The 27,576-nt window shown below is 43.4% G+C and overlaps 1 protein-coding gene across 6 annotated transcripts in view; it reads left to right on the top strand.

Annotated features, from left to right (window-relative positions):
- The first annotated feature begins 20,996 nt into the window (after nt 1-20,996).
- LOC111141394 (mannosyl (alpha-1,6-)-glycoprotein beta-1,6-N-acetyl-glucosaminyltransferase) overlaps nt 20,997-27,576 on the top strand; it is a 346,427-nt gene continuing 339,847 nt past the window's right edge. For 5 of the 6 annotated variants that reach the window (XR_002640198.1, XR_002640201.1, XR_002640202.1 and 2 more), the window contains exon 1: nt 20,999-21,269. The gene's annotated coding sequence lies outside the window, so the exon portion shown is untranslated. Of the gene's footprint in view, nt 21,270-27,576 lie in introns of all 6 variants that reach the window. The other variant, XM_022493939.1, reaches the window with a different exon arrangement.

The following is a 27,576-nucleotide window of genomic DNA, read 5'->3' as shown; positions in this document are numbered from 1 at the left end:
AACATGGAAGGTAATGTACAGAGATATTCAGTGACTTTCCCAAATGGACATAGTCAATGTAGAGTCCAAGTCCTGCCTCAACCAGGGTTTTTTCAAACAACCATACTAAAGCCATTCTTTCTAAACTCTTAGAAAGAGGCATGGGGCATCTGGTTTACTTCCAAAGTGATTTTCCACATCAAATTCCAGAATCTCAAGAAATTTCAAAGCAAAGTTTGTGAAGAACATAAATGAAGTGGATTTCATCTCCTTTCCAGTAAGATTTTGAATGACCCTAACTTCTCTGAAGTTCTAAATCCAGTCTCTCACAAGACTTCTTCTTTCAATGCCTGCATGTAAGAGGAGTTCAACTAATGCTCATTGAACATTGAGTCTTCCGTAATTTCTCCTATCCATGGAGGATCATCTCCCTCCCCCAAAACACATTTTCTCTACTCTTCAATGGCAGTTTTCATAACATCTCACTTAACTATTTATATAAATTCTTTTTTCAACATTAGATTATAAAATTCTAAAAGAAAATGTCTTCGTCTCATTCATCCCTATAAATTGATATCACAACTTGATCCTAGGGAAAGAACTCCTATAGTCATTTAAACATTACTATAAATTAAGGTTCAACATTTCTCATCCCATGTTAAGCCAGGTGGATTAAGTTTATGTTGCAGTAACAAACAGCACCAAAATATCAGTGATTTAACCCAATAAAGGGTCCTCACACATGTTATAGATCTCACAGAACTCTGCTCCATAATAATCCAAGATCCAGGCTCATAGAAGTCTTGACCAGCAGCCTCCTCAGTCACAACAGCTAGGAAGAGTGCTGGAGGTCTTACACCCAGCATCTCCTATCTCGGCCCAGAAATGACACAAGCTATTTCTTTCTTCTCAAAGCCCATTGGTTAGAATTTGCCATATGGTCTTTCCCAGCTGTGGGGGGCAGATATCTAATCATTTCATGTGACCAAAAGAAAAGGAAAATCAGATATGGGTAAAACCTAGAAGTCTCTACCACACTGTGAGTTTGTAAAAATTAAGCTTTGTTCCTAATAGCAAGATGAAGGGCATTTTACTCTTAACAAATGCTTAAGGTAACTTTTGATTGATGAATGGATCAAAGTTAGAGGTATTTCAAAGAATAGGGGATATTGCTTGAAATCCGAGATCCTAGATTCCAGATTGGAATCCCAAACTAATTTTGTCCATACTCTCTGACCCTGAGCAAGTTTGATTACCACTCTGGACCTTAGATTTTTTTATCTGTAAAATAAGTGATCAAATGACATTATTTCTAAGTTCCCTTCTTGCTCAAACATTCTAATATTCTATGATGTAGTAGGGGGCATCCGGCCCAGCCATACTCAACAGAATTATGCCTTGAACACCAGTTGGTTTTTTGTCCTAAATAAATGGAGAAGCCACCAAGGAGAGAACAGTGTGGAGAGAAAGGATCCAGAAATAGCCTTTCCTTTCAAGCCAGAGTCAAGCAGGAGCCTTGAGCACACTGGAGATGTCTACTTTGCTTTGGGGAGATGCCAGAGCTGTCTTTTCAATCAAAGAGGATTTTAAGAGGAGCACAAAAATTCTTTAATACTCTCTAAGCTGCTCTCTGGCCCTGGCTCAGGAAACATTGTTATTGTAACTGAGATGCCAGGACATTTGGCAGTGTTTTATTCTTGTTTGGCCCAGTGCAGCTCTTTATTTATTAAAGCCTCAGGTCTCTTCAGGCCATGGTTCAGTGTATTAATTTTTGTAGTTTGCCTACCTAGAGAGAAGACCAATTTGAATATCCTCAGCTTCATTATGACCCAATTTTTGCTGAGATATTAACCATGAAGCTCTTTCTTTCCTCTCTGTTCTTTTTAGGTCTGTAAAAGGAATGTGAGGCCCTCTCTAGGCAGAAGTCAAGATCCAACACCTCACCCCTCCTCTTTCAAGTCTGCCTCTCTTGCTTCACTGTCCCAAGAGGAATTGGACTCTCAGTTTAATTCAGTCAGCTATAAGTTAACACCTGATATTTCTCTAGTGCTAAATATATGCAAGCCATATGTTAGCATGAATTAAATAAGACCCAGTCCCTGCCTTCAAGGGTCTAGGAATAAACAGACAATCCCTATAGTAGTTCAACTTATGATTTTTTTTTTTTTTTTTACTTTCGGATGGCGTGAAAGTGAAAAGAATTCAGTAAAAGCTGTGCTTCGAATTCTGAATTTTTATTTTATCCTGGCTAGTGGTATACAGTATAATACTCTATTGTGATACCACAGCTCCCAGTCTGCCATGTAATTAAGAAGGCAAACAATCAATACACTTAAAACCACTCTGTACCATGCAACCATTCTGTTTTTCCCTTTCAATACACTGTTCAATCAATTACATAAAATAGACAAGACTTCGTTATAAAATAGCTTTATGTTAGATTATTTTATTGTAGGCTAATATAAGTGTTCAGAGTACACTTAAGATAGGCTAAACTAAGCTGTGATGTTTGGTAGGTGAGGTGTATTAAGTGTACTTCAACTTATGACATTTTCAGTTTAGGGTAGGTTTATCAGGACACAAGCCCATCAGAAATGAAAGAAGATTTGTAGTGGGGAGCCATATGTGAAGATAAACTTCTCCAGAAGAGTGTGGCAGGTGAAGAACTAGAGGTGAGTAAAAGAGAAAGAATGTGGAGGACGGAATGGGCAACCCTACCTAAGAGGCATAGGTGGGGCAGATTGCTAGAGAAGAGTACTTGACTTGGGTCCCGAAATACAGGTAGAGTTTACCAGATGTGGATGAGTGTATGTCCCAGCCTGGGATAAAGTATGATGGGATAAAATAATATTCCATGTTTGAGAAACTTCAAATAATTTCAAGTGACTCAATCATGAATTCACACAAGCATGAGGGAGAAGTGCAGAAGTGAGGAAGGGGACAGAGCATGGTGGACCTTGTTCTTTGAAAACAATTTGGGGGAAAAAATGGGAAACCATTGTCCTTCTCAAGAGTGCTTGGAGAATGGGTTCCCAAAGACCAAAATATCTCCTGAGGTCCTGAAATAAATGATATCAATCAGACTCCCAAAGGAAAACTGCACTCTCACATTATGTGTTTATTTACAAAGGGATCATTGAGAAAGGCAGGGGTATAGAACAGCCACAGGGGAAGTGCAGTGTCCAGGGGTCCAGGGGCAAAAGAGTTGTCATCACCATCAGGATGAAGGGATGAGGGGAAGGTGTAGGTCTTGGAACCCAGAAGGGGAGAGTTGTGTAGAAGAAAGATGTGTAGGACACAACCAGGAGAAAAAATTCCCCAAATACCATCTCCCTTCTCCCTCCAGTTCTTTGCCAAGTTGTAGGCCCTAACTGAACCAGAAGCCAAAGCCTATTGACATAGCCAGAATCTATCTTATAGGGTGTGGAAGACAAAATACACCAGACTATTAAAGAGATAGTATTATCCTGGCTATCACAATAGAGAAAACATTAATTAATGAGCAATGACTCAAATAACAGGAAAGGGGTCTGGGTTTCATAGAGGCAAGTAAGTTAAGAGAATCATGAAGAAGAGCGGAGTGGAGGTGGGTTATTACCTATATCAAATGGGAAAGGGTGATTCTTTGTGGTCAGTCTACTTCCCTGAACATGAAAGTGTGGGAGAATTTCCTAATGGTCACTGTTTGGGGGGACCTTAGGGCTCAGATGAAGTTCGACACTGTCAATTCCCCTGTCATTCAAGATGAATGAGTTTTATTCATCCCTGAACATCTCAGAAACATTCATAAAGCTCCTGAGTAGGGCGAAGCAAAATCTAAGAAACAGTCTCTCAAGGACTGTTGTTGGTCTTATTCCTATAAAATCAGTTGAGCCATCTGTTGTTGAAAGGTGGTGGCAAAAATCAGTTTTTTTGAAGTCCTGGATATCAGGCATCTTATACGAAAAAGAAAAATACTACTATAGAAGTTTGTGTCAAGTAGTCAGGAGTTGAGCCTTGAGTGTTCCGTCTGGTGGAACACAGGTCAGTGGAGGAGTGTCTTTCAGTTATGTAACACCACTCATTGGATTTCTGAAAGCTAGAATGTCAATGCTCCGGTAAAGTGCATGGTATTGGTTACCTCTCATATAAGGACATGCATGACCGGAGCATTTCACTGGATTTGCTTCTTTAGGGGCCCCGACAGCAGCAAGTCAAGGAAAAAATCTGGCCCACGGGTGGTCTGCTGCAGCAATGAATCCTTCAGGGTTTATGTCAAGTCATTGGACTTTGACTCTCAGGGCCTCTTCCAAGGGCCAGAGCAAAGCAACTTAGAGTACCAATAGACAGGAAGCTGAGTGGTCAGGTTTTAGTTCTCCATGATACCACTCAGAGGAGAGGGAGAAAAATTGGAAAATTTAGTGTGGAGTATTGTAGTTAGATACTGAAGGAAACTGAAAGAATGGAAAATTTGATATTATTGGCAATGTGGGCAAAGCAACAGTATCCAATCCAATTTGCAGGTAGATGCCACCGGTGGTTTTTCCGAGTGTTGGGGAAAGGAGAACATCAACTAAATATCTACCACATATGACAGAGTTTGTGTATCAATCAGTTTTCTGCACTTGACATAGAAGCACAAAATAGCTCAAAGGCAATGAAAAACAGGGTCAGAATCTAGTAACTGGGAAAAAAGTGCACTGGGCACTGCTGACACAAAATCTCTCTTTACAGTCACCCTCCTCTTGATCAAAAATAATCTCAAAGAAAAATTATTCTTGATCGCCAAATAAGGATAGTCTCATCAGATTTGGCCAGATGATTTACACAGATGCAGCAAGAATGATAATTTACCATTACATAGGTCTTCTTAAGTTTGCTTTTCTGGCGGCTTTTATTATTATTATTATTATTATTATTATTATTATTAATATGTGATGTTAGTCACCATACAGTACATCATTGGTTTTTGATGTAGTGTTCCAAGATTCATTGTTTATGTATAACACCCAGTGCTCCATGCAATCCGTGCCCTCCTTAATACCCACCACCAGACTGACCCATCCCTCAACCTCCCTCCCCTCTAAAACCCTCAGTTTGTTTCTCAGAGACCACCGTCTCTCATGGTTCATCTCCCCCTCCGATTTCCCCCGCTTCACTTTTCCCTTCCTTCTCCTAATGTCCTCCATGTTATTCCTTATGTTCTACAAATCTGGAAGCTTTTAAAAAGAATCTCAGATGGACTTTTAAAATCCCTGGAAGCTAGAAAGTCAAGCCAAGAACTTAACCACAGATCTCACCTGCAGTATCCATAGATTTCAGTTAAATCCACTCTTCTTAGGGTTCCAAAAAAAGTCCTACTTTTCCTGAGCCTCCCATATATGTGACTTTTCACCTGTCACACTAGAAACTCTAGTGTAAGACAGATACAAGGACAGTTTTTGCAAAGAGGCTTTATAAACATTGGCTCCCTAGTCAACCTTTGTTTCTTTAAAGTTTTGGTCATATGATTAAGTGAGCGTCAGTTTCAAATATATCATTCCAAGTAAGGCCACTGTTGCATAACTAATGTTTTCAATTGTCTTGCTAACATTAAAGACTGATAATTATTGAACCCATTCAAATCAGCATATTGCCATGAAAAGAGAATATTTAATAGTTCCCGAATACTGGAGAGGTCAGGTAGGAAGAGAAAGATAAACATGTTATTTCTGTTTATAAAAGCATAATCTATTTAATTATTGCGAGTTATAGTCAGCTTAAGAGAAAAGACAACTTAGGGGTTTCTATATATCCAGAAATAGGATATTAAAATATGAACAATATTCCTAACACAAGCTGCATTCATCCTTCATCATTTAGTCCTACATAATTAATTCTTTTTCCACTGCAACGTGGAATAGCCATCTCATGAACCCATCTGCTTTTTGACTAATGTCCTGGAAATTCTGACTCAGTTCATTTGTCTCTACAATTGTTTAAGTGAGGCTTTCAGAAGCTTGTACCCAAAAGTACCGGCAAAGTTCCTTTCCACAGGGCCCTGAGACAGTCTCCTGTTGAAGAAAACTGCTCAGGCATAACCTGAGTGGTACAGGCTAGACCACTCACAGAAGAATTAGAGTAATACAAGATTTACTGTCGGTGACAAAAAACTCAAAATGATTGTAGTTACTTTATTACTGATCATGTTCAAAAGTGAAAGATCTGGGGGCACGTGGCTGGTTCCGTTCAGTTCAGGCAACTCCTGACCTCAGAATCCTGAGTTTGAGCCCAGAGTTGCGCATAGAGCTTACTTAGAAACACCACTCAGAAGTGAAAGATCTGATGAAAGTTCATTACAAGAATAATGTAGCTAAAAAATTGGGATGTTACTGTGGTGTGCAAAACAAAGTCAATCCGAGACAAGTTTTAGATAAAGTAACTGTAAACATAAAGATTCATCCTATTTTCAAAGAACAGTAGATAGTGCATCTTTTAAAAACGGATGAACATAACCTTTACAGAGAAAAATATCTTCAGATATAACATGGAATAATCCTGAGACATAATATACAATGGGCATTAACCACATAATTAGAATGTACCAGGAATATATTGATAGTATCAAGCAAAGAGATTCAGTAAGTCTGAAATAGGTCCTAAGTCTCTGTATATCAATAGAACTCTATAGGTCAGTAATGTGAATCCTCACGTGAAAATCTCTGGCCTGGATGCTAGATTCAAATTAAAGAAGTAAAGTTGTTACCAAATTAACATTTAAAAAATAAATTATGACTAATAAGTACTACACTGTTTTTGTCTAAGATTATGCAAAGTAACACACAGACTTTCAGTAATAGAAGCATACCACAGATGGTGAGGGCACTGACAATTCTCTAGGAGCTTCCCATATAGCATCTCATTTCTAATTTTTTTTAAAGATTCTATCCATTTACTTGACAGAAAGAGAGAAAGAGATCACAAGCAGGCAGAGAGGCAGGCACAGAGAGAGGGGGAATCAGGCTCTCTGCCAAGCAGAGAGCCCGACGCAGGGCTCAATCCCAGAACCCTGAGCTCATGACCCGAGCGGAAGGCAGATGCTTAACCCACTAAGCCACCCAGGTGCCCCTATTTCTAAATACTTATACTAGCAACATTTTACCCATATGGATTTAACCTAGGGAAAGTTAGGTATCTTTACTGATTTGGCAATGTTTTTCATGCAACTCATCAATGGTAACATACCAAATAAACCTAATTATTCCCAGCACCTCTCTTTTTACCAGGGAAAAGAACAAATCACTAGTGATTTTCTGGGGACCCTCTGGGAAATCTTAAAGACAGACTTAAGAGTAAATGAGACCATTTAGGATTCAATTTAGGAAAGGCAAAATAACAAAAATTTTCAGGAGAATTTGAACAGTGGTTAAGATAGGATCCTGGGTTACTGAGAGTAATAAGTGGCTACCAATGTAATCAAAATGACAGTAATAAAATAAAAAAGTAAACATAGGAGATACCATGATGATAAACAAACTAAATTTAGCTCTTGCAAAAGTGAAAGTCTCTGTTCTCTTAAATAATCACAGATATGACAAAGTCAACATAAAGCATAGGAAATTATTCTTATAATACAGAGAATCTTTGTTCTCTGGACAGATGACACAAAAGCTATTAGTAAATTTACAAACTCTTACAGAGGCAGACCAATAACCTCAGAAAATTTTGTCATCTTAATTGAGAAAAAAATGAATTCTAGTTTTCATCAGCACAATTGATGCTTAAAACTTTTTAAAATATATATGTGTGTGTGTGTGTGTGTGCGCGCGTGCGCACGCATGCATATATATATATATATATATATATATATATATATATAGGCAGATAGATAGACATTTTTATTTATTTATTTATTTGAAAGAGAGAAAGTGGGAGAGAGACCAGGAGCAGGGGAAGGGTCAAAGGGAGAAGCTGACTTCCCATTAAGCAGGGAGCCTGATGCAGGACTTGATCCCAGGACCCTGGGATCATGACCTGAGCTGAAGGCAGCGGCTTAACCCACTGAGCCACCCAGGCGCCCTCCTATTTCTTATTCTTGAAGAACTAATTATTTTATTTTAGGACAAATTGCTGTCTCTCTTCTCTCTTTCTCTCTCTTTAAAAAACATGTCTCTTTCGGTACAGTTTCTCAAAGTGACAAAAAATAAATTTATTAACAGACCCAAAGATACAGCCTCTCTGCATCCTATGGGAAACTTCAGAATATTCAATTCCGAAAGTGTTTATTTACCTCCAAGCCAATTGGAATAGAGCTCTTTTAAGAGATTTTATGATCTAATTTGGTAATACCATCTGAATATAGGAATATATTATAAAATCGCAGACACATATACATATGGATACAGATAGACAGTTTATAGATTCAAATTTAAAATTTCACATAAACACAGAAATACAAAATTCACTGCTTCATATCAAAGAGCTGTTCTCTTCATTGATTTGATCTAAAAACAGACAAACTGACAAACAGAAAAGAGTAACAAGATGGATTATCTGTCATTTCTCACCCATCAGAGACAAGATATCTATAAACCATTGATCCATTTGCAGAAATCACAAAGGTCAGATCATAAAACTGTGTGAAGCTGGCGTTAGAAATCACTGAGTCCAGGTATCCCCTACCTCCTGAAAGCTGGCGTTATGCCACATCACTTTTATGAAGGACCTACATTAGAACAGTACCGGCTTTTTCCACAAAAGTGAAAATCCTCTTCAGATTTCTTCCATTAGTAAAAACAGGTACTAATGTTAACTCTTTCATAAAAGCAAAGTGACATAACTCAAACTTTTGGAAAGTCGCCCTGTTCTTTGTTTTATGCCATTTCTGTTTACAAAACTTTTCATACGAGCACTCTACTTTCTAATGGTGGGGGAAAACTGTACTCCAAAAGAATCAAAACCAACTTCATGCAGTACTATCAATGGACAAGAGTCTGGAACACGGGACCAGGAGTCAGATGTACCAATGGGTTCCCCAGTCACCAGTCAGGAATGGAGCACAGGGTGTCAACACAGAGGATGATTACTTGCGTGGAATAAATGAGATTCTGAAGGAGCGCCCAACCGGGGTCAACGCTCCATACTGTCAGAGACGAAAAGTACCAGACCATGGAGGAGGTGAGTTTCTTCAGGCTGTTGCGATAAGGAGAAAATCTGTTAATGAGTAATCCCAAAGAAAATGAAGAAGATCTGGGGTTTTATAAAACCAGGAAAATAAAGGAATTGTGAGGGAGAGTGGAGGTGGGTATGATGATCAAAGTCATATTGGGAAGGGAGGGGTTCTCTGCCTTTAGGGGCTTTCTGAAACACAAAAGGTGGGACATTTCAGAAAACAAAAGGATAGGAAGTTTTCTTAACCCTTGTAGTTTTCCCAGCAAAGAGAGCTCAGGTAAAGATGTTGTTTGTTTGTTTTTTAAGATTTTATTTATTTGAGAGAGAGAGAGAGAGCATGAGCAGGAGTGGCAGAGGGTGAAGCCAACTCCCTACTTAGTGGAGAGCCTGACTTGGGGCTCCACCCCAGGACCCTGGGATCATGACCTGAGCCAAAGGCAGATGCTTAGCTGACTGAGCCACCAGAGCGTCCCTAGGGCTCAGGTGAAGTTTAACGTTCTGAGAGCTTATCAAGCGCATGGGAGTAAGCCAGGACTAGGTTTGTTACTTAAGGGGCTTTGACTCGGGCATCTCACCACAGTGATCACTGCAATCCATTGTACGATGCATCCTCGGATTTTTTTTTTTTTTTTTTTACACTAATGTTTAAAGGTGATTCATCTTCTGAAACAGAACTTCAGACTGAGTCTGTGGCAATCCTGCTCATGCTCCAGGCCCTTCGTCCGAAAGCCTCCACAAACACTGCTGCAGCTTCAGGGCCCCAAGAGTCAGGTGGGGAAGGTGAGGTGAGAGACAGCCAAGGACAGGGTGAGGAGGGCCCTTTGGGAGAACCTAGGCTCCAGAATTAGGAGTGTGATGCTGTCTGGCTGAGGGCCTGAGCCTTGGGGCCAAACTCTCCGGGTTTGGATGCAGATTTTGCCTCTTACTGACTCTGTGATCTTGAGCGAGTTACTTAACCTCGGTTTTCTTCCATTGTAAAATGATACTCATAGCATCTGCTTCCAAGGAATTCTGTGATTTAATAAAAATAAAGCACCCGGAATTGTGTCTGCAACATAGAATTAGCTATGCCGACTACCAGAACTTTGACGGCTGCTGTCACTCATCTACCTTCCTTGGCTCAGTATTGCTCTCTGGAGCATTGTCATGTTGCTGATACTCCCCTCTAGCCGTGGCTCATTGGCCCCAGTCCCGGTGGATTTAGGGCTAGAATGGTAGCTAAGGGCTCCACTTGATATCACGTGTGCATAGCTTTTTAGGCAACAGCTCCTGGAGTCAACTGATCAAATCCAATAGGGAGGTTTTGGAGGTTGGGCTGTGGGTTAATTCCTGCCACACCACCTTTTTCTGTGAAACAAAGCTTGACTGAGGGTTTGTACTCTATGGCCCCAGGAAGGTTCTCTTCCCATCAGTATCTACCCAGTGCCCCTGTTTAAACTTCTGCTACAGCGAAAGTGGGGAATTCAAGTGAAATGGGCAGGAAGAAGCCCCCAGGGCCTAAACATCTGAGGTTTGCAATGCAAAGAAAGTCATAAAGCAAAAGCAAGACGTTCAGTATGTTTATCCAAATATGTAGCCGGTTTCATCAAAAGAGGGCAATCCAAGGAAAAGCAGCCTCTCGGCCTTCTCCTAAGGATGGACCCACAAAAGGAGATTTTAGGATTCTTGTCTGACACAGAGATTGTTCCAAACTTCATTAGCAATGCCAACTTGATTTGCTTCTAGTTGCCAACCCCAAGGGAGCTGGTGAATTATTCCAGAGCATAAGGTTTCTCAGATTACTGTGCAAGTGCCTGCTGGTACAGACGAGGAGGGCCTCTAGCATGGTTCAAAGCCAGTTCTGTCCCCCATTTCACTCCAGAATGGCACTGCTGGGGCGTGGAGCCTGGATGGAGAGAAGGTCAGCAGGGACCACCACTATCTTTTGAAGTCATGCAAGCAAAATACCCATTCCATTCTTTCCCTATTACTGACAGAATTGCAAATTGTAGCCGGAAACATTAGGGTGAAATAGACACACACACATGCACACACACACACCCTGCCCCCCAGCTCCTGCAGCTGCATGGAGGACAAAGAGAAACAGAAACTGAACGCCCACAGCAGAAATGTCCGTAGAAAAATGCCTATTTCCAAATTAATTTGGGTAGCATCACCATTTGCTTTACTGCTGTGTCAAGCCTTGCTTCCAGGGGCAGAAATGTTTTACACAAATAGATTGTTAGTCGTACAGGGAGTTGAAGTTTACTCAATCACTCTGAGAGCCACGGTTTCACAGCATTTGACCATGACCCAGTGTAAGAAATACACTTTCTATTATGACCCAATGCACACATTCATAACAGAAGCTAGATTTCCGTGATATACAAACTCCCACCATGGCTCATTACTAGCTATCAACCTGATGTCACCGAGCCACTGAACACGGAGCCGGGAAGAGATGCACACAATCCACTGTCGGCACACACCTGCCACATGCCCACAACGGCAACAACGTCAATGCGTGCAGCAGGGACAGTGGAACTGTGTTGCAGAAAACCATTTTGAAAAACCTTTCGAATTTGCAAAATTGGTAAAAACAAAGAAAAGCATCAGTGTGCAATATCTGAAGGTGTTCTTTACAGAATATTCTGGTCTTTGGAAGCCTTTCTCAGGAAGGATGAAGGGCTCCCTCATTATTTAAACTTCTGTGGAGGATGTTCCAAGAAAGATGATCCCTCTATTGTAAATCATCACCTTCTCCAATTTTTCTCTGGTCCCACTTTGCTCCAGCCCAGACTGTTTCTTTGGACGCAGTTTTAACAAAGCCCTAAAAAAATAAGTTTGATACACTATAAAATGAAGAGTGTGTACGTGTGTGTTAAAATTCACATGACTCTAGGTATTCTGAACGATTGTGGCCATTGTTTGTTTTTCTGTAGGCCTTAAAGGTGTTGTGCGAATAAAAGAATTATATTGCTGCTTAATAAACCACCCTAAAACTCAGTGGCATTCAAGAATAAGCATTCATTAGGTCAGCTGTGGGGACGATCTGCTCCTACCTGGATTTACTCTTTTGTCTGTGGAGCAGCTGGGGGCTCCACTCTAAGCTAGGTGTCTGTGGGGTGGCTTTTCTCCACCTCTCCCTCACCCATCTTGTGGGGTCACTGAACTGGACTGATAGAAACACTCCTTCTCATGGGAATGGCAATGGCTCAAAAGACAGGAGGAAATTTGGAACCCTTTGAAGGAATCACATTTGCCTCTTGTCTATTAGCCAAATCAAGTCACAGGGCCAACCTCAGAGCTCAAGGGTAAGGAGAACACTCCACCCACAGAGAGAGGGTGCTGCAAAATGACATGCTAAGGGGCATGGTTCCAAGGAGACGTGAAGAATTGGGGCCATTGGTAAGCTGAATAATGCATGCCAAAGATGTCACTTCCTAATCTCTGGAACCTGCAATTATTACCTTATAATGCAAAAGGGACTTTTCACATGTAATTGAAGTAAGGGTTTTAAGATGAAGAGATGATCTTAGACTTTGGAGTAGGTCCAATATAACCAAGGGGTCCTTCTAAGAGAAAGGCAGAGGATTAGAATTAGGAGAAGGATATGGGAAGTAAAAGGAGAAAAGGTGATATTATAGGGGGTCATGAGCCAAGGACAGAAGACAGCCTCCAGAAGCTGGGAAAAGTAAGGAAACAGAATGTCCTCCAAAGGCTCCAGAAGGAATGCTGCCCTGCCAGCACCTCGATTTTAGACTTGTGACCTCCAAACTGTAAGAGAATAAATTTATGTTATTTTAAGCCACTAAGTTTGTGATAATTTTTTTATAGTGGCAAATGAAAACCAGTAGGGATTTTGGTATCAGACTGGGAGGTGCTGCTATGACAAAACCTAAAAATGTGGCTGTGCTTTTGGCCTTGGGAGCACGATCTGAACTTTGGAAGTTTGAAAAACACTTGAACAGACTTTTAGTAGAAATATGGATATTAAAGACTCTGATAGGGAGGGCTCAGGAGGAAATGAGCAATATGTTGTGGCAAATGAGAAGTAAGGAGATTCTTGTCAGATAGTGGCCAAAAGGTTAGCTAAATTGTGTCCTATATTTATGTGGAAAGAATTTGTTAGTAATGAACTTGGACATTTAACTAGGATATTTCTAAGTAAAATGTTGAAGCTGTAACCTGGCTGAATCTTATTGTTTGTAGTAAAATACAAGAAGAAAGAGATACGTTGAGAAAAGAAATATTAAGAAAATGAAACCAGGAATTAGTGACTTTGGAAATTCTCAGCTATTCAAACTGCATAAAAGACCAAAATTAGGAGATTTACCATCAGGAAAGAAAGCCTGAGAAGATAGCTGAGTGTGTGGCTGGACAATCTTTTGCTAGTGCCTGGGAAGAAATAAAATGTCACCGTATTCTATCACACAGAGGGTTCTTTGAAGAGATTAATCTTGTGACTCACGGATTTCCCTAGCCATCTCATGGGCCTCTCCAGGAAGAATCTATAGAGGAGTCTTTCATCTAATGGAGAGGATCTCTGTAACATACATGGGAGACCGACAAGGTTCTTGATGATGTGATATAAGAAATGTTGCTATCTTGCACCAAAAGGGACACAGTGGGGGGACAAAGTAAAAAGAGACTGCTGGACTCCCCAGATTCCAAAGACAGGAAACAGGTGGATAAATCTACTTGGGTAAAAACATTCTACTCTTCATTAAAAAAAAGAATGACTCAGGATAAACTCTTGGCTTCAGGGATTGGAGCCAAAAGCCACAGAAGTTTAATCACAGACCTTGAAATGGTTTTCACAGGCAGATTTCAAAATTGCTTGGCAGAGGTGACTTCTTCCTTTCCTCTATTTTGTTCCTTTTTGAATGGGAATGTCTGTAACTGTTGTCCTGAGCCTGTCTTAGATTGTACTTGGGGAGCCAATAAATTGTTCACTGGCTTCACTGACCTGTAGGTGGAGAGGAACTTTACCCCAGAATAGATCATAACCAGAGCCTCACTCGTGCTTTATTTAGATGAAGTGATTTGGGATTTTTGATCTGATAATATTCAGAAAAATTTTGAACTTTGATTTGATGCTGTGATAGGTTGAGAATCTGGAGGACATTGGAATGTGGTGAATGTATTTTGATGCAGGATGGATGTGAATCTTTGGGGCTCAGAAGGTAGACGGCACTAAGCTGAATAAGGATCCTCCAAAGATGTTCATCTCTTAATTTCTGGAACCTGTGAATGACCCTCTATAAGGGAAAAGGGAATTTGTACCTGTCATTGTTAGGATCTTTAGATGAAGATATCCTGTATTTTCTAGGTGGGTCCTAAATATAATTGCAAGTGTCCTTATAAGAAAGATGCAAGAAGGTCAAAGCCAGGGAAAGATGATAGGATAACAGAAGCAAGAATTGGAGTGATGTAATGAGGGTCCAAGCATTGCCAGAGCCTCTAGAACCTAGAAGCAGCAAGGGACAGATTCTCCCTTAGACCATCCAGAAGGAACCAACTCTGTTGACAACTTGATTTTAGCCTCTTAATACTCATTGTGGACTTCTGATCTCCTGAACTGTAAGATAATACATTTGTATTATTTTAAGCCACTATGTGGTAATTTGTTGCAGCTGTAATTGGAATATATAGGACCAACATAGGACCATTAATACAATCTTATGTAGGAGTAAGCCTAGTTTCCCTGCTTTTACATACAATACCATCTTAAGCATTAGAATTATTTTTAAAATGTATACTATTATTTTAAAGATATTCACTTTGTGAACATTTTACATTCTCAAATGGGACTTGGCCTTATATTGAAACCAACTTATCTTCCAAGAGAAGCCATCTTTCCTTTAAAAATGAATGTCAATGAGTAACAGGAATCTGAAACACAGAAACATATAAGCAACTATAAACACAATTAAAAAATTAAAGTAAAAATATATATGTGATGGAACAAAAATTATTCATGTAGGAGCTTTGGGAGTCACCGAAGGGAATTTTGCAATTACAAGTGCCCTCTCCTCGCTCTTCACTGTTGCTGATTAGAAGCCAGGAAGTCTACATTATAAAGGTAGAAGCAGTGGGAAAGGAGCAAGAAGAAAAGAGAGAGGAAAATAATTGGAGGTCTATGGAGCAAGATGTCCCAGAGAACTCTATGCTGTGATCAAAGTAGATAGAATGAGATAGGGGATTTTTTTCTTAATGTATTTCTGTAAATGATATAAATGGATCCCTTCTGAAATTTTCAGAAAAGACAGAATACTGATATATACAATTTTCGGATTTCTTCTGACTGTTGGAAGGAAGATACATAGTACATATCTGTAATGTTATTTTGGATCCTTCTTGAAGAGTTCCTTTATCATTGAGGAATACGTTAGATTTTAAGTGTTAGGAAAAGGGACCAACAATATCTTAACAAGTAGGGATTTGTTTCCCTCATGTAAGAGGAAGCCTGGAAGCGCATGGTTGTGGGTATGGTCCTTCAAGGACCCAAGCTCTTTTTATATTTATGTACTGATCATCTGAGTGGCTTTTACACTTAGGTTTATACTCTATGTTTAAATGATGGCTGCTGCATCTCCAGACATTATGACCTCATTCAAAGCCAAAAAGTACAAGGGCGGCCAGGGTGAAGACCCATCTCTTCCTACATCTCTATTACAAGGAAACAAGTCATCTTTTTCAGCATCCCTCAGCACACTTTTCCTTAGATCTCATTGGCCAGAACTGGGTCATTGATTGCCCGAACACCCAGCATTGTAGACAGGAGAACCCAAGACTGATGTGGTGTGTAGTAAAGAAAATGGGATGGGGGATGGCTTTTGGATGGCTGACCATTGGGTTTTGCTGCAAATGTCTAGTCTCTCTCTCATTCAAGGGGCTCTTGGTTGATGGTCAACCGATTTGAGAACTAAGTAACGGCTACAGCTCTCTGTCATGAGGACCGACCTCCAGATAAAAGCCATAGCACTGCTCTTCAAAAATCCGGGCATTCGCCTCACCAGTGGGCTTCTCAGTGCTGAGGCAAGTATGTGTCTTCTGGGCTGTCTTGGAGAACTTATTAGAATGGATAAGTAGGTCACACCTGTTAAATCTTTTATATCATTCCCTAAGTGCTTGGATTGCTTTCTCTATGTAATATCAAGGTATTTCTGGCATCTTCCCTTCTTAAGAAGAACTTCAGCATAGATCTGAAAAGCCCAGTCTCTAGAAGCTGGCTAACTGCTTTGAATCTCAGCTTTACCACTTACAAGCTGCACATGGGAAATTGTCGCACCTCCAAATGCCTCAGTTTCTGCTTTTATAGGTGGAGATGATAATACTTATCTCAATATTAGTCTTAGAATTAAATAACTTGATATATGATAGTATTTCAAACAGTGCTTGGCCCCTGGTAAGAGCTACATGAGTGCCTGCTAGCAGTATTATTTATGCTGGGCCCCCCCTAAGTCTGGACTTTAGCACCAACTGAGCGTATGTTTAAGACTACCCCAACCCCTAACGTGAACCCACTGAGCACTGCTGCTTCCCTCTCAGTACATTCAGCCCAGTCTAAAGCTGTGTTCTTCTTTCTTTACTCTAGAATTCTCGGAATATCTCACCACACATATTCCCCAGATTTTTGCTTTTCCAAGACAGTCAAATGTCAAAACTCTGTGTGATGGTTCAGTCTTTTTTGGGGTTTATCTTTTCAGTTGGTCTCTTGAGATGTGCTAGGAACCTCATCATGGCCTCCATTTGGTAAGGGAAACCAGCACAGAGCTCGAGGGCCATGGGGTACATTCAGTCATCTGGATTTTCTCCCGTGTCTCCATCTGGTCCTCAGGGTCCTACTCTGTTCTAATCAATGTCCTTGCTTTCAAATAAGGGTGCTTAGGCTGTGCATCTAAGTGATTTTATAATTCAGTGACCTACAAGATCAAATTTTGTTTTTTGTTTTCACCTATCTTGACTGTTAGCTGTTAGAAAAAAGAAATCTTGTTAGTATTCTTCCTGCATTTGACTATCTTAAAAATCACAGAAAAATCCTTAGTGTATATGTCCTTTGAGCTGAGAATTTAGGAATTTGAGCTGAGTAATTAGGAGTTAGAGCTCATTGTTCTCTTTCTTTAAGCTGTCCAACTCCATAAAACAACAGAAACAACCATCTTACTTATATTCCTTACATTCCTCAGCTGCTACTTGGTTTCCCCAACATCGATTTCAATGGGTACTTCATCCTAGGTGAGCACAGTGATAATTGAATTAAACCACCTCACTACTCTATGCTATAAGCTGCCTGCATGAAAACCCTTTAAACCAGTTGGATTTTCAGCCCTCAGGCCCACTCAAACTAGACAACTCATCCTTCTGTTTTCCTGAAGGTTGGTGTCTGTTGGTTCTTGGTTCTAATGTCTGTGTCAATCAGGCTACTTAACTATAAGCAACAGAAAGTTACTCTACTTGATTTAAGGAGAAAAGGAATTTATCTCAAGGAAAGCTTAGAGTCAGGCTCAGGGGTACCTGCATTTAGAAACAAATCCTCAATCAACTCATAAAACTGGTTGGGTGAAGACACTGTTACCTCTATCACCATATACCAGATATGTCAGCTTCTAAAGATTTTATTTTTTTTATCAACTTGAGAAAGAAGTATGCATGTCTGCATGAGTTGGGTATGCATGGGGAAGGGTGGGGGAAGGGTGGGGGGAGGGTGGGGGGAGGGGGAAAGGCAGAAGGAGAACAAGACTCTCTGCTCAGCAGGGAGCTCTTCTTGGGGACTCAGGACCCTGCGATCATGACCTAAGCTGAAGGCAGATGCTCAACCCCAACTGACTGAGGTCCCCAGGTGCCCCTAGGCATGCCAACTTCTAGTGGCAGTGTCTTGGCATCAGTAACTCGTGCCACTGCTAGCGGCACCATCCTAAAAACTTGATCAATTACCTTTACCATTGGAGGCTTTGCCTTCTATGGGATTACATAGGACATAATTCCCAAGCTGTTAAAGATAGTTCAGGTCCTGAACAGGGGGGGAAATATATATATGTGTGTGTGTATATATATATATATACACACACACATACACACACATATATGTGTGTGTGTGTATATATATATATATTAATTTTTATTTCATTACACACATAATTGTTACTTTGTTGCTTCTAATTTTCATACAACTTGAATAGGTTAAGAAATGTGGTATGTGTTTAGTACCTTAAATATCCCTTTTAATTTTTAGAGTACTCTTCAGAGTGATTTCTGCCCTGATCTTAATTTCTTCCTGGTTTCCTGGGGAGGGCAAAAGAGTATAATGGAAAGATTTGTGGGCTCTGAAGTTGGGAAAACCGGATTCGATCCTGACTCTGACCCTAACCTACAGTGCCTGTAGGTGGGCATATTACATAACTTTTCCAAGTCTTAGCTGCTTCTTCTTTAAAATGGGTATAGCAAATCTGTTCTATGAGTTGTTATGAGGATCAGTAAAATTCACATAGAGCTTAGTAAGAGATGTTGAGAAGCAATGGACTTGCTTGTGTGGATAGAGTTGTGTTTTCTACATTTATAATTGGGCAATCATCAAAAGTATGTTACACAGAACAAATATATGGAAAGAAGTAGAGCAGACTTAGCAATACCAACAGACACTACTGCATTGTTCTGAAGTAATCCCAAATATCTTCCTTTTTTTTTTAACCTAATATCGCTTGTTCACAAGTGGTAGAAATGCTAAAAATCAATCATTATTCATCAGGTAAACATGATCTTGACCATCAGCAACCAGGACTTGCACTATTAAAATCCCACTATGTTATTTTCTTCCTCTCTAAGTTTTTAATGAATTCTCTCTTGAGAGGACATTATGAAATATACAACTCCATCCTAGAAAACATCTTTATGTCTAAAAGCAATGTCCTTTAGTAATTATTAATGTAAATTATAATCTTAACTTCATAAGAAAAACAATGGAGATAATATTAATTTCCTTCAAAGGCATTGTAAGTATATTACTTATACAAGTAAATAAAATATATAATATAAATGTATTTTTATCATATAAATACATATAATGTGCGTACATATGAATATTACACCATCACACTTTCTCTATATACACATAAATTTAACAAGATCTTGAAATAATAACCATATGTAATATGCTCTATAGCAGTGGATCCATGATGTTTAAATGATTGATGTCTTTTAGAACTCTCTAGGTAACCAGGTGGCACAGTTATTAACCACCTGCTGAAACTTGGCTTTAAAGCAAATCTATTAGGATTAGAATCTGTACCATCTCTATCCAAAGCACAGAAAGTCTTGGCCACCAGATGTCACTATTCTTCTGTCTCCCTCCCCATACACTAAGAGCTGTGAGACCTTATTTTCTAACAAGGGACTGAGGAAAATGCGCGCCTCCCCACATTCCTGGGATTTCACTAAAAGGTCTTATTAAGAGGAATAGTCCTGCCCTTGCAGATTTCCTCCGCTCTCTTAAATAGCACCTGGATGATTTCTGACAGCCGAGGATCCAAGCAGCTGAAAATCTGGGACTCCTTAGGTCAAAAAATGTTAGAGCCATTTCCCTGAGCTTGAAGTTAAAGGCAGGACTGGCCTAATGGGCCTTGAGCCAGAGAAGCCCAGTGCAGGACAGGCCCTGAGGTGTGTTCTACCCAGATCCTGGAGTCAGCAGACCTCCCTAACCCTTGGGTAGCCCTGAGTACTTATTTACAAAATGAGAAATTTGGGCTAAGTCATTTCCAGGGTCTAAAAATTCCACGATCTTCAGTTTTTAAATGCTTCTGTGGAGGAGTGTGGGCAGCAGAGTGGGGTGATCTAAATTCCAGACAGAAGACCCCAGGGAGGAGTGAAATAGGGGCATAATTCTCATATAGTAATCTGATGTAGTGACTGGTTACAGGGCCTGAAACATGCTGGGATTATGAACCTTGTCATCTTGATCTCTGAGGTGATCCACCAGGTCATTCTCCCTCCATTCTAGATCCTGCTTAACAATGACCTATAATGTTCCGATGTACATGTGCGACCATATCTCCGGGGGCTCGATTGGATTTAATACGTCCTGTCAACCAACGTTTGTGGTACCTTCAGGGCATGAGATGTGATTTATTTCGTTGTGAATTTACAATAGTACAGTGTTCAGCTAGCTCATCCAGCGTGTGCATAGAATCCAATGCGGAAGGGAGAAAAAGAAAGAGAATGGAATTTATTTATTGAGGGCCTAGCATATGCTAAGTATACCTAAGTACTTTACATATGCTTTCTTTCATCTTCAAAGTAGGCTCCTGAAGCAGTATTATGCTCACAGATAAAGAGGCTGAATTCAAATGGTTAAGTGACTTGTCCAAGGTCACAAAAACCAAGTAGTAGACTTGGCTACCTAGAACACATTCCATGAAAAAGGAAACTGAAACTCAGGGCACTTATTAAAGTTGTATGCTCCTGTAAATGGGTGAGCCCCCAGTCTTCCCTGACTGGGCTTCGCTGCTAGAAGTCCCCTGGTGCTTCGAGGCCCTTGGAGTGCACCACTCTGGAGGATGCTTTGTCATATAAGCATTGGCACACTATCCCCTACCTTGCTGGAATATTATTTATGGTTGTGATTAACCTGTCTCCCTTGCTCCTTTCTCCCTTTGGGCTGCAGAATTGAAAGGTTGCTAGAAGTCCTCTCCGACAGAGTTGAGAGTTTGCAGACAGCCCCTGAGAAGCTGGGGCGTTCCGAATTGGCTGAGCGCTCGGCCTGGGAGGGCGGGGAGTTTGCCGAACGTCCCTGGCCAGAATCCCTGCCTTCAAGAGCCGAGAGCCCAGAAGCGGTGAGAAGTTAAAGACGCTGGGCTGGGGGTGTTAGGGGAAATTACGGACAGACCCCCGCCCCTCTAGCCTGAGCCCGCGAAGAGCGTAGCTACCGCGTCCGGGTTCTGTGTGGACGCGCCGCGCGCGGCCCCGCCAGGGCTGGGAGTTTGCAGACCGTCCCTGCCGCGGCCCGCTCGGCGGCGGCCCTGCGGCTCCCGCGGCAGCCGCGGCGGCCCCGGGCGCGATCCAGCCCAGGTAGCCGGGCCACAGGCTCGGGGCGCCGCGACCCCGTGCCCTGCCGCGTCGTGGGCCCCGCGGGGACAGCGGCTGGCGGGCGCTCCCTGCTGCTATTGCTGCTGTTCAACACGGAGGTGAGAGCCACTGGGTCGGGGCGGTCGCGTCGGGCTCGCCATCCCCGCGGGGAGATGCAAGCAGAGGGGACCGCGGAGGGCGCGGGGAACTGGGCGCGGGCGGGGAGAGCCTGCACCGAGGGCGGCGCGGCCGGTGGTTCGCCTGCCGCCTGCGTGGGTGCCCTGGCTGCGACCGCTCTGCGGGACCCGGGAGTGCAGCGGGGGACGCGCCTTGAGGCGCCCACCTGCCTGGGGCAGCCCTCTCCAGGGGAGACAGCAGGCCCCCAGCGCCCTTGGGGAAGAGGCTTGTGGGCTTTTCAAAGGACTGTCCAGAGGAGGCTTTGGTGGCGCGGACTGTAGGCGAGCTGCCGGGAATGGCAGATGGGCGCTCGGACCGCGGAGGAGCCTGGTGGGGTCACGTTGCGGGTGTGGGCCGGGCTGGGGTCCCGGGAACCGGGGCGCGCAGGGCGGGCTCAGCCAACGGCCAGTGGGGAGGAAGAAGAAGGGAGGCTGGCCCGGGGCCCAGAAGAGGAGGGATGCGGCGGAGCGACGCTCCGAGCTGGGGAACCGGGAAGCCCGGGGGAACCCCCCCTCCCTTTGGGGCCGGTCGCCGGCCCGCGACCCGGTCAGGGCGCTCCTCGAGTCTGCCCGGCCGGAGAGGCTGCGGGGAGCGCAGAGCCCACACCCGCGCGCACACACTCCCCGAGAGCATGCTCAGTGCAGCCCTGGGAACTTCCTGCCGAGTCGCGAGCCGCCCGGCCCCCTCCCGGCCCCCTCTGGTTCCCCCTCCCGGTCCACCGCGTGCTAAGTTGGGGTGACCCAGAGCGCGGGTGGGGGGCGCGGCGCCCGCCTGTCGCTGTTTCGTGCCCCTGGCCCCTGCCTCGCTTTTGCTCAGATCCCAGCGCTGCTGGCGCCGACCGCCCCCGCGGCTGGGAACGGGGGTGTGGATGTCATCCCCCGCTCCCCGAGGCCAGGTCCGAGGCAGGGAGGCCAGAGGCCTGGCGGTGCGGCCGCTTGCGTGGTGGACTCACTCCCTATGCACTCTCAGAGCGCACCGACCCCGCGCCGGGAGCAGACTGGGTGAAAGGGGGTGTGTGAGCTGGGGACGTTCGCGCACACTTGCTGTCACACACAAAGCCGTGGTTTCGTAGCTACCGCGCGGAAGAGGGAAGAGGTGGCGCTTGCATTGTCCAGCCTCGTTCGGAGCGCCAGCGGGTGCTCTGCTGGAAGTAGGCGATGCTTAAGGTTTTCGGAGATGCCGGCTCGAGGTCTAGGGCCCGGTGCTCCCGGTTCCGATTGCCAAGCCTGGCGCGGGGCAGACACTGTTGTTCGCTCCCGGCTCTGGCGGCCCAGTTAGAGAAGGTTGGGCACTTACAGAGCTGTGAAGTTGGGGAGGGGAAAGACGCGGTGTGTATGGGGTTCGGGTGGGATGGCCACAGGGTACCTGGAAACACTCAGATTTTAGTGTTTAGCGGCGGGATCTCATTGTAAAGACACACAAGTGGGAAGCTGGTGTCCCCGTCTGTGTTCATTGTCAGGACCCGAGGGACTTGGTTGGATTTTACTCGGAGAGCATCCCCGCTCCGCCCCCAACCACCACCATGTTATCAACTCTATCACGGGTATCTTGAGCCTTGATGAAGGGTCAGAACTGCCTTGTTTTTAATTCAAGAAATCAAAAAACAGTTTTTCATGATAGCCAAACCCATCACAGATCTGTCTTGATAAATGGATTTTCACCACCACCACCCACTTCCTTCTTTCCTACAAATTCTTTTGGTTGTTATTGTTCAAGGCTGAGATAAGCACCCTTAAGTTTGGCACTGCTAGGATTGGAGCGCAGCTCCATTTTCTGAAGGCCGTTTAGTTTTCTCCAGTTACCAACTTGCCATCTGGGTAGTCAGAGGGAAGTGGAGAGGCCCTGAAAAACAGAGTGATAGGGGAGGACGGAGAAGGTGACCGTTTTGCCCCCTTTAGGAGCTGGGACAAAAGGAGAAAGGACCTCCTGTGCCTGACACCTGACTCTGGCAGAGCTGGGTGCCAGGACTTAAGGGTTAGACTTTTCCTTTGGTCTCCACCTTTGTTCCAACTTGCCTGGGTTTGGGACACCTAGGCCTGGAGTTACTAGGAGAAAGGAGTCTGCTGTCCTGGTTTAGAGCCTTGTGGGGCTTGCCTCCACACACGCAGCTGCTGGTTGGGTTGGTATTTAGGCGGAGGGGGATGGCAAGAGGGCTGGGGGCCCTGCCCAAATCTGCCAATGGCATCTGTGCACCCCAGCCCCTCTGCCAAGCAGCGCATGGGCTTTTTGATCTCAGCAGCGCACATTTCAAGTGCTTTGTGTTTGAAGTGTGAATACAGTACATATATATGTTCACACATATGTATGTATATATACGTTTTTATAAAGAAGTATGTGCATATGCAGTGTTCTTTAGTAGCATCTTGGAGCTGGAAGGGACCTCTCAGGAGATCATAGGAATTCAGATTTTCTCCCTTCCCATTCAGTTTTCTCAGTTTAAAAATAACTAAAGCAGCCTTCTGCCCAGCTGGCCTTCAAACGCATTGAAATGCCAGAGTCCCCCTGTGATTCTAGTGGGGTGGGGGGGGGCTTTGGCTCCTCCCATGAGAAGTGTGACTCCTCAGGATCCCTTGTAGATGTCAGTCATTTAACACCACCTTTCCAGATCAAGTCACTGCAGTGTCACCCTCAGACTGATTTGGCAGGGGACAGACAGTGGCCAGGGTGCCCTGCAGAGAAGTCCAGAAAACTGCACGGAGCAGTCATCATAAGACTTGTGTTGGGAAGTTCATGTCCTTTCTCACTCCATGGTCATTCAGGCAGGTGGTTGCCCTGCTCCTTCCCAAGGGAGCTCTTTGCATGTCTTGGCCTCGTGGCTTTAGAAGGGTGGGCTGCTGGTGGGGTGAAGGGCTTCCTGTGTTGATCTTATTGTAGGAAATCTCAGGAAAGCATACACCGTTAGGAGCTTTGTCTCTGGGGGTTTGTTGTTGTGTATGGCAAAATCTGAGAAAGGGTCCTTGTGTCGGGTGAAGAGTTAACAGAATTTTGGCTGACAGAAGGTGTATGTGTTCCAGAATCCAGGTACTTAAAAAAAGACAGAGAGAGAGAGAGAGAAAATAATTTTATATTTGGGGTGGATGTTGTGTGGGTAACAGTTGAGAGGTTTGGGTCACAAATAAGTGTTGTGCTTGTCAGTGCAAGTTTTACTAGGCTGCCTTTAAAGTTCATAAGTACTTTGAAGTGTAGAGTCACTCTTAATAACCAGAAGATGGTTGTACTTTTTAATGTGTTGGAAATTGAGTAGAGATCCCCCCAGCCCTTCTTGACGTTTCTAGTCTTGGCCTTGGCCCCTATCCTATATGGCATCTGCTTTCAACATCACAAATCGGAGCCCCATGTGACCTCTCTGCCAGCCACAGGTGGGTTCATGGAGTAAGTTTGTCCCACAGCTGCCATGAACCATGCCCTGTGCTAGGGCTGAGGATAAAGATGTCCTTCTTCAAAATTACCTTTTGAACTTTTAATTTATCTGACCTTCTCTTTCTGTGTGTTAATGCAAACTACCAGTTCTTGGAAGGTCGCCAAGGTGGGTCCTTGTTTCTCAGGTGTGGAGAAACTTTAACTTTGTTCTCTCAGCTGGAAGCATGGGGACTTGTGCTCTGTTTGCTTCCTTGGGCTGTTTTATTTATTTGTTTTTTCACTGCTACAATTAAATTCATGTTTTCCCAACTTTGTCACATCTGGAAAGCTGTATGTGTTCGTGAGAGGGGTTGGAAGGATCACTTTATTTTTTCAAAATCCTAGAGCTCTCTTATCCAAATGCATAACCTTCTGGAAAGCGAACAGGAGCCTTTCCATCAAGGCCCTTTGTCCAGCCTGAAGAATCTGGACAGGCAAGGGGGGATACGCTGCCATGGCTGGGTTTGGTGGAGTTCTCCCTGTAAACTGTCCCTGCCACCCCCCACTCCTGCAGTTGAGGGCTGCTGGACCTAGGCCCCACCGGGATGGTTATCAAGGATGGCTAAGGAGTATTTCGCCACCCTGTTGCCCATGCCCTTAGGAGTAAGGTGTATCCAAGTACTTTATTATTTGTAAGAGTTAAATACTGGTGTTTGCATTTGATTTACTTAAAAAAAAAAAAAAGTTGGCCCTTCAAGGTTACCCCTAGAATAGATTAACAGCCTCGCTTTTTTTTTAATTTAATTTAATAATTTTTTTTCAGTGTTCCAACATTCATTGTTCATGCACCACACTGAGTGCTCCATACAATAGGAGCCCTCCTTAATACCCACCACCAGGCTCACCCATCCCCCCACACCCCTCCCCTCCAAAACTCTAAGTTTGTTTCTCAGAGTCCACAGTCTCTCACGGTTTGTGTCCCCTTCCCATTTACCCCAACTCACTTCTCTCCATCAGCCTCACTTCTGCATCCCACCCAGATTTTTGCAGCGGGCCCTGGAGGGAATGTGTGCCGCCCACCCACTCCTGTCTCAGCTGTACTCCTTAGTGTTGTAGCTCTGAGCACAGACGGCTTCTAAGTCCCGTCACACTGGTAAGATGCTTTTCGTAAGTATCCTCCATGGAACAGTCTTCCACTGTAATAGTGTTGGATCTCTTTTGTGTCTCAGTCCACTCATGAGAGTGTGTTGTGTTGATGATCATCACAGATATTATGTGTCCTTATGGAGAAATGTCAGGAGGTGGGCAGAACAATAGAGATGGGATGAAAAAATTTACCTTCTGTAATTGATCTGACTGCATATGCTTCTTTCCTATTTCTGTTACTACTCCCTATAGTGGGAAGGTGGACACTGTTGTCATTCCCAGTTTATATATGGGACGTCTGTGAGGTTGTGAAAACCTGACTGTGATCACACACAGCTAGCAAGTGACCAGGTGAGGATTTGAATGCAGGTGGTCTAGGTCCAGAGTCCATATTAGCTGAGCTGTGCTTAATTAAGGCTAGCAAGCTCATCCTGAAGCAGCCAGCACTTTCTTTCCAACCAAAGCCAAGAGGAGCCTTAGACACTCAGGAGTTGGAAAGCAGTTCGGGGAGATCCTTCTGAATTCCTTCTTGCAGAGAGCAAGAAGGGCTTACTTGAAGTCTCATCAGCCCGTGGACAGCAGTGACAAAGCTGGGTTTCAGTTCTGACCCTTGGTCTCACACGAACAATTGATAACAACTGATAACAGTTGTGTGCCCCTTTGTTTGTAGAAATGATTCAGGAAGCAAATGTGCTGGTCATTTGGCATCTGTCCCTCCCCCTCCAAGAACCCCCTGTGCCTCTGAGCTCACAACCAACTTCACCTTAGATCTGGTGGGGAGCAGATGGTGTGTCTGCATCTTTTCACCATCCACACACGGGACAATCTGAGCAACTTAAATGATGCCTTTGAGTGAGTTGTCCTCTTCTTCATGTCGGTAAGTTTGACATCTTAAGAATATAGTCTGGGATGGATTTTACATTTCACTCTTAAGTTTTCTCCCTGTGTGTATGTGTGTGTGTGTGTGTGTGTCTTAGGGCTCCTGACCCCACTCAACATTGATTTCCACTCTACAGGAGCATGGGGTAGGCAAGAAGTGACCTGGCAGTGGCCTCAAAGCTGTTTCTTAACAGTTCCAATAAAGGGCCAGTGAGGACACTCCCACAGTGTCTGTGGAATCCTGGAAAATATTCCTCTGACCACTGGGACCACCATACTTCATGGAATCTTCCAGTTGGGTGTGACAGCAAACACCATCTGCTTTCATTTTACTCCTTCCATATGACCATTACATGGGGTCTACCAGGGCTCCTGCCTGTTCCTGATTCTGAACATTTCTAGTTAACAAATAGTCCATAGCTGCTCATGGAGTTAGAAGTCTAGTCCTGGTCAGGGCCCACCAGGAAGAGTTCAGCTCAGTTGGGAAGCAGTATGCAAATGAAGAAAACATTAATTCAGCCCACGTGACCACTTTGGGTCTCAGTTCTTATGTTGAAAAGTAAGAGGAGATTGAATGAGCGCCAATGTTCTGTTCAGTCCTGACGTATAATCCTCTACATATGGCAAAGGAGGTATGGAATAAAGAAAGAAAATTCCCTTACTGGATAAAAAAAGATTGAGGGAAAACTCAAGTTGTTTTTGCCTTTGCTGGTTGACTCCCCTCAGTACACCGTTGAGATGCTTATGGAAGAAGCACCAACCCTTTATTATCACTATTCTTTAGGGATGTTTATTTTTGTATATTTAGAAATAAAAGGCCTTGGTCCCTACTTCTCAGCCTAGAAATAACCCGTTTTGCCTAGTGAAGTTGTTTTTTCCTTTGGG

Source organism: Enhydra lutris, unplaced genomic scaffold (genome assembly GCF_002288905.1).
Source record: "Enhydra lutris kenyoni isolate GAN:26980312 unplaced genomic scaffold, ASM228890v2 scaffoldscaffold1, whole genome shotgun sequence".
Lineage (NCBI taxonomy): Eukaryota > Metazoa > Chordata > Mammalia > Carnivora > Mustelidae > Enhydra > Enhydra lutris.
This window is presented reverse-complemented; position numbering and strand designations above follow the sequence as displayed.